The sequence below is a fragment of the Convolutriloba macropyga genome, chromosome 4, assembly GCF_964194025.1.
Source record: "Convolutriloba macropyga chromosome 4, txConMacr16.3, whole genome shotgun sequence".
Lineage (NCBI taxonomy): Eukaryota > Metazoa > Xenacoelomorpha > Acoela > Convolutidae > Convolutriloba > Convolutriloba macropyga.
The window spans coordinates 44915788-44923420 of record NC_134471.1 but is presented as its reverse complement, the minus strand read 5'-3'; the positions used below and the strand labels follow the sequence as shown (position 1 = coordinate 44923420).

General features: G+C 33.5%; 1 protein-coding gene across 1 annotated transcript in view; it reads right to left on the bottom strand.

The window, feature by feature from the left end:
* The window catches only part of LOC142337702 (AP-1 complex subunit mu-1-like), a 250656-nt gene that overhangs the window by 129813 nt on the left and 113210 nt on the right, over nucleotides 1-7633 (bottom strand). The gene's annotated exons all lie outside the window — the stretch shown is intronic.

Genomic DNA, 7633 nt, shown 5'->3' with positions numbered 1-7633 from the left:
TTAAAATGGGCGCATATTTCTCAATTTTTTAAAGTTAATTTTTAGATTTTTTTCTTTATTTTCTTCATTTTTGGACCTTGATCAGTTTTTTCCTGCAAAATCAGTGTATATGGCAACGCTCGTTTGGCAAATCGTGCATCGAAATCTGGACGTGAGGTCTTTTGTTTTATAAAATTCTACACAAGCTAATCCGTATTTTGTAATTTTTGTCCAATTTTTCTTTGTTTTTTGCTTGTTTTTGACTTAAGTTAGTAGAAAAAGACCTTCTGCGAATAGCCAGTATTTTAATTTTATTAATAGCCGCCTTCAGCCTCTCAAACGGATATTATATAGGCGCTCTCCTTTTGAATTCGGTTTACCTTTTGATCACGTTTTTCGTTTTACATAAGTCACGATTTTCACGTTTGACATCTGACTTACCTCACTCACTATTTCAACTGAATGGATTCTAAATTCTTTCACGCATTGAATTACGCAATTTAGTGAATACGGTCAATGTCAAAAGAGCAAAATCCAAATAGACGGGATAAACAGATATAGCCCGGTCATAGTGCATTAGGTTATCAAAGTTCATCAGAGTGATTGCTAGCTTATATTAGTATGAAGTTTAATACCCTTCAGTTTAGAAGCTGAAGTTAGTATAGGTTTAGAATCGAACTGAAACCACACTGAAATAGAACATATTTTGATACTTTTGGAAAATTTTGTCAATTTCTATCTCTTCTATTTTTTCAATCCCGATGTGAGTGTAGCGTGTCAGCGGCGGCTATATTCCGGCAATCTGCCCGCTATGTTTGAAAATGGATTTATTTTTTGTCGTTTAACCTATGAAATTCAGTGAAAACGTGTTTATTACAATTTTAATGTTTTATAATTTTATATTTTGATAATTTTTTGGCTAAGTATTTTCATTTCTCGAATCTCTGTAATCTGTTTCTAATTTTTTAGGCAGAAGGATGACTGCGTAATTTTTTTGATAAATTTTTGCCAAATGAATAAATGGACTTATTTTCTGATCGCTAATTTTTTGGAGTGTATTTGAAACAGGATGTAAATGTCAATGACGCATTTGCACTCTAATTGCTGAGGTCGATCAGCGGAACGAATTGGAGAGCAGAGAGAAGAGAAAAGAGCTTTTTGTTCATATCGTTTTGTTCATATTGTTTTTGAAAGTGGGAGAAAAAGGTGTGAAAAATTTTCGATAAGCCGGTGATATATTTTGATCATGTGCGGCTTTTTCCAAACATCTTTTAATAGCCGCCCTCATCTTCTCAGCCGGCTATTATAGCGCTCCTATTTTTTTTTACTTCGTCGAATAAAAAATATTTCGCTTTACCTCATTTTGCCGCTTTTTCAACATTTTACGTGATATCTTTTTGACTTCTCTAGGCTAGTTACTCTCTTCTCTCATTCTGCTAAGTGATTTTGAACATCAGTTGCTCAGCAAAGCAATTCAAAATGAACAGAGTCAGTATAAAAAATTGAAGTCAGAAGTAGAAATGGGATAAAGCCCAATTTTAGATGCCCGCTATTTGAACGTCGTTCCTATAAGTCTTAGTTACCATCTCTAATGCTTATTGGTATTGATAGTAGCCCCTGTAGCCTCTCTCTAAGAAACAGAAGTACGTTATGTTCAACTAAGAAATGCCATCAAATTAAATCGGACGTAAAAATGTTTTTGTACAAAAATCTTTTTTTTTCGATATCTTCTATTCTTTCAATACCAATCATGCTTATTGGAATCAACGGCGGCTATTTTCCGGCAATCTGCCGGGTATGTTTTAGTTTTAACTCCAATGTTTTCAGTCAAATGTGTTTTTCACAATTATCCAAACTGTTAGTTTAATCTTAGTTTACTATGTGTGTGGAAGCAATTTTGCTCATCTGAAGCAAATATTACACTTTTATATTCAATATTCAGCTATTTTTACCATTTTGCAGTGTTTTCTGCCTATTGAGCAATTTGTGGTCTTCAGTTTTATGGCAATTGATGAGTTGTGTGGTTTAAACAATTTGGTCTAGCAGTTGTGGTCATCTTTTGTTTCGATTGTTATTTAATTTGAAATGTTTTTGTTGAAAAAAATTCGAGCAAATTCGTGGCTAAATGCGAGCAAACGTTTTTCCGGTTTTTCTATGTTTTCAAAATTTTTTAACAATTTCTTCCGATCTTACGCTTCTCGCTGTAGTTGTTGTTGTTATTGTTCTCGCTGTTGCTGTTCTCGGTCAACTATTAATTGTTAGTTGTTACTCTGAATTCAAGTCTAGACATGGCTATTTTCATTAAAAATATAGATTTCCTTTCAGGTTTTTTGTTCTTGGCAGTTTCCAATAGTCGTTTGATCTTTGTATCATGTTATATGGATGATTGACCGATCTAGCAGAATAACTTATTAAAAAATTTTGCCGAATAATGGTTGGGAAGAATCTTCAACGCTAAATTGGGCACTTCACTTAAATAATTTTAATTTTTTTTTTCAGAATTTTTTCTTTTCACATTTTGTAAAATATCTAAACATATCTTAACATATATTATTGAAATATCTTATTTTCTCTCCGTCAAGTATTGGCAGGCTGACTGATGAGGAGTGTAATTAACATTTTCTCAGAGTAATGGTCAGGAATTTCCATTTAGCATTTGTAGAGAATTTTTTGAAAATATTGTTTTTTGGTTTCGTCGGTCATCTCATTTCCCGCTCGGTTTTCTCTTTAGGAACCCATTTCATGAGGTTGTCTTTCAATTAATAATATTTGGCTGCAAACTACCTGTCCTTTTACCATTATTTTTTGGAGATACAACTAAAATTATATTTTATCAGATATATCAGTTTTTGTCAGTTTTTTCATGTTCTTCGTGTTGTTTAAAACGCTTTGTATAAATAAGTAGAGTGTGAATGAGGTCAGCGAGTGTGGTTAATTTTCTTCTTCGAGTTGCTTCCGGAATTCTTTAGGCTAAGTTTGTTTTAAGATCTGTTCACAGATTTTCATGATTCTTGAAGTCAAATTCGAGTAGTGATTTTGTTCACGCCGAAACAGGAAGTGGAGTGAAAAAGCGAGTGGTTTTGCGGCGTGCATTTTTTCGCTCTATTTTTGAAGTAGAGTGAGAAAACGGTGTTTGAACAAAAATTCGCTGGTGGTTTTTTGTTCACATGCGGCAATTTCACTTTGATTATTACCGTTTTATCGATTTTTGAATTGGATTTTTTTGTAAATGGTTTTCCCAATCCATTTATCGTTCATTCTGGGCCTTTTTTATTTGAACCAAATTTCTCTCTTGCTAGTGGTTTCTTGTTCACATGCGGTATTTTGACATTGATTTCATTTTTTTAAAAAAATTTTTCGATTTTTGGAAATGGCTTTCCCAATTCACTCATATTCCGTTCTAGGTCCAGTTTTTGTTTAGTCATTGAAATTTTTTTGAATTGTGCGTCGGGACTTGTCCTGTTATCTTTTTTACAATTCAACGAATTTGAATTGTATTGGGGCGCTGTGTTTTTTTTAAGATGTGTTCACACATTTTTCAACGACTTTGATCTTTCAAAACGGGATAAACAGGTAAAGCCCAGCGGGCATTAAGTTTCACTAGAGGCCCAAAGAGGGCTTTAGTAGTCCTTCAAATGCTTAGAGTGGTGCAGCTACTGGGATGGCCTTAATTCAAGGTTAAAAGGTCATTTTTAGGAGTTTTTGGGCTCAAAATGGTTTAATTTTTCTTGTTTTTTTAAAATTTTTTTTTACTTTTGTTTGATTAGTCTTAAGTTGAAGTTTTTAAAAGTTTATGAAGGCCTTTTGCGAGACAAAATTACTTGCTGTGACCATTTTATGAGCTATATGTTTTGGTACTACAAACACAAGCACGCAAAATGATACTAATTTTTGCTATTTTAAGTTTTTTTGAAAATTTTTGCCAGTTTTTGTTTTTCCTGCTTCAGGGACCAAGTAATCTCCTTTAGGGTTTGATAATAGGGCATTGAATAGTTTCTAGTACCAATGGATTGATTTTGAACATTTTAATGTCTCGAATTTCTGCAATTTTTTTGATAAAATCTGCAATTTATGATTTTCTAAAGTTTTGTCAATTTTTGATTTTTTTCCATTCTCAAGAGCCAGAAAACCTATTTCACGGTCTGATAAAAAATTGCTGCATTGTTGTTAGTTTCAATGGATTTGTTTTTCAAAAATTTAACCCTTCGAAATTTAGAATTTTCTTAGTTTTTTCAAAACATTTGTCTTTAATTCATTTTTCTTGTATCAGTAACCAGGTAACCTCATCCAGGGTTTGATAGCATGTTATTAATTACTTGCTCGGGGCAATTGAATAGCTTTCAACATTTTGGTAGAACGAATTTCTACTTTTTGAATTTTGAAATTAGTTCTAAAAACTATTGCCTATCGATCTTTGAGCCAATGAATTTTTTAAGGCTTGGAATTGGGTTACTGAATAGCCTCTAGAGACACCGAACTGATTCCTAAGATATTAATATCACGATTTTTAGCAACATTTCATTAAAATTTGCAATTGATTTCATTTTAAAAATTTTTCGGTTATTGAGTTAATCGATCTTCAAGGGCCAATGAATTTTTTTCCGGTCTTCCAGATATAATACTGGACCGATCTCAGAAGCAAAAATTGGTTTTAAACGTATTTTTGAAATAGGTATATTTAAAGGGATCAAATTTTGCCTTAGGGGTAAAAGCTTAAGAGTTTTAGCAATGTGTATTTTTTTGTTTAGTCTGTTTGACTATTTTAGTTTCTCAATTTTTTTGATGATCTTGTTTGTGTTTTGGCTGGCATTGTTCAGTTGATCTGCTGCTCAGTTAGGGTACTTCTTTTTTTATTGAAATGTATTTCAGGATTTGTCCTGCTATGTTTTTTTTTATTTCGTCAAGATTTTTGCTACGATCATTTGACGTCACAATCACTTCAAATCTGCTTTTTGTTCATTCGTTCATGCAACTTCAACTGAAGTGCGTGCGTGACATAATTTTTCACTCTTGGTGGAGGGAGTTTTTTTGTTCATTCGCGCTCACAAGTTTTTGGTCACACGTGACTTACCTCACTCTCAAAAATAACTTCCTGACTCTGAAATTGAGTTTTGTTTTCTATAGTTTAATGAGAAAAGGTCATATGAGTGCTTGTCACTCTAAATGAAAGGTATTTGAGTGCATCTTTTAGAAATAGCAATTAGTTAAACAGATTCTTTATCACAATGCAGCCTAAAGGTTAAAAAAGACTTTTTTGGCGCTGTTTTTTTTTGTTATCTTTGAGACTGCAGGTCTACGAATCTATTGCGGCTATTTTCTGGCAATCATTCGCACTTACGGTTCAGCTTAAATATGATTATTGGCCCATATGGGCTTTATTAAATACTAAAAAAAAAAGTTATGAAGAATGTAGTTGTAAATGTATGTGGCTTTTTACGATTCGAAGAGTAAGTGGCTATTCTACAGGCTCTTTTAGCTGCGGAGAGTTTGTTCGTGACTTGACTTTCTTGTTTTCCAACATTGGACTTTAACAGTAGCTTAGCACAGTAGCTTACCACAAATAAGCGACAAACAGAAGCAAGAACTAGAAAAAAGTTAACAATTTCGAAAAAGCAGCCAAAAGATAAACGGTGCTCAAGGTCATCGCCGTTCTTGTTCTTAAAACAAAATTTATGCTTCTAAAAGTTAAAAATTAAACAATTCATAAGCTTTCAATAAAACATCGTTGCGATCGAAAAGCTCGAAGAATGACCAACACTTTGAAAAAAGAATGCAAACTTAATGAGAACGCAGCTAAATATTTTGACATTATCGTAGAAACCACCATTTTTAACGCTATAAATTAACCAGCGTATCTTTAAGCCCTTAAACGTTTCTTTGGCCCTTAAGGATTGAAAAAGTCTGTAAATTTATCATTATTTTCAAACTTGAAAAATGCAAATTTTATTGTAAAGCCGCTAAAAGTCGTGATATTATTAACTTGAAAGCCATTTTCGTGCCGCCATAAACAACGCAGTAACCCTGTTATCAGACCGACACCTGAGAGCATAGAAAATGCACCGACACCTGACCCTCGAAAACTCGGAAAATGACAAAAGTTAAACATTTCAAACTTTACTGAAAAATCTTTAAATTTCGTGATGCTTATATCTTCAGAACAATTTCTTTCTCACTAAAAGGAATTCAGTAATCTACCTTAAGTTTGAGACGTGAAAAATCGCACCTATTGAGGATCAAAAACTGCTTGAAACACCCTTTTCACATTAGATTTTGGCGTTCTCTGCAACTTCAGACCTCTAAGAACTTAAAAAAACTATCAACACCAATTAAGGACCTCTAATTGAACTTAATGCCCACAGTATTACCTTTTTATCCTGTTTGTAAAGATCAAAGTCATGGAGAAACTTGTGAAAACTTGTTATATAGAACTGAGACAAACGAAGAATTGAGACAAACGAAGACCACATTATTAGCCTCCTTATAAGAGCCGCCTCGTATAATATATAATTCAGAAAAGAGGACGTCAACGAAAATAAAAACAGCTACGAAAATTGAAAAAAGGAAGCTTCGAAACAATAGTGTGTCCGAAGATATTTTCCCCAGCAACATCAACCTCAGAAGACTTACTCAATGGTTGTTGATACATTAATCACCAACTGTGTGCAAAATCACCTCGGATAAAATAAAACGACAACACAAATTTAAAAGAAAAATTTGCGAAGGCATTGGAAATGAGTGGCATCTAAAAGTCAATAAAACACGCAATTAAAACACAAATTCTTAAACATTTAGGGCACTATCCATCAATAGGCTAAATATCTGAACCTTAATCAAATTAATTGGGAGGCAACGCAATAAAAGCAGTTATAATTGCAGGCAACAATCAAAAGTTAGGACAAAAACAAAACAATTTAGAAAATCATAATCGAAAAAACTCATTTTTGAAAAAGTTTAAGTCGTTAAAACCTGCAGCTTTGAAAGCTAATCAAATTGATCAAAATGGGACTAACTCTTTAGAGAACCTCTCAGAGCTCTCCATTATGAGGCTAAGAAGCAGAAAAAAGGCGGAAACATCAAAGCTAGTGCTAATATTTTTGAAAACAGTTTGTGTCAATGTCGTTAAAACCATTAATCTTATATATTAAACGCGTGAGCTCTAAAAAAGACAAATTTTTGCATGTTTAAGAAGCCTCTCGAAGCGCATGTTTAAGAGGTGCGTTGAGCAGCATGGTTAAGCGGTCAAATCGAGAGAGGTCATTGACCTAAAAGGCTCAATTGAACTAAAAGGCTCATTGACCTAAAAGGCTCAACGAGAGAGGTCATTGACCTAAATTGCTCATTGACCTAAAAGGCTAAAAAAATTGATGCGTGGGAATGGAACCCGGGTCAAAAGGTCATTAGTCATGATCAGTTACCACTGGGCTATATGGTCCTGATTGTGTCCCAACATAGAGAAGGGTTATAGTGCCCGGGTATATGCTCATTTTGTTTAACGTTGGTTCTAGAGCATTGTTTCTCTTGACTTTCTTCAGTAGGTTTATACGCTTGAGTTTTTGCTTCTTGCGTGAACTAAATGTGTCCAATTTTTCTCTGATTTGATATCCTCAATATTTTCTTTCTCTATTTTCTTCTCTGTCCTCTTTTTTTCTTTCCT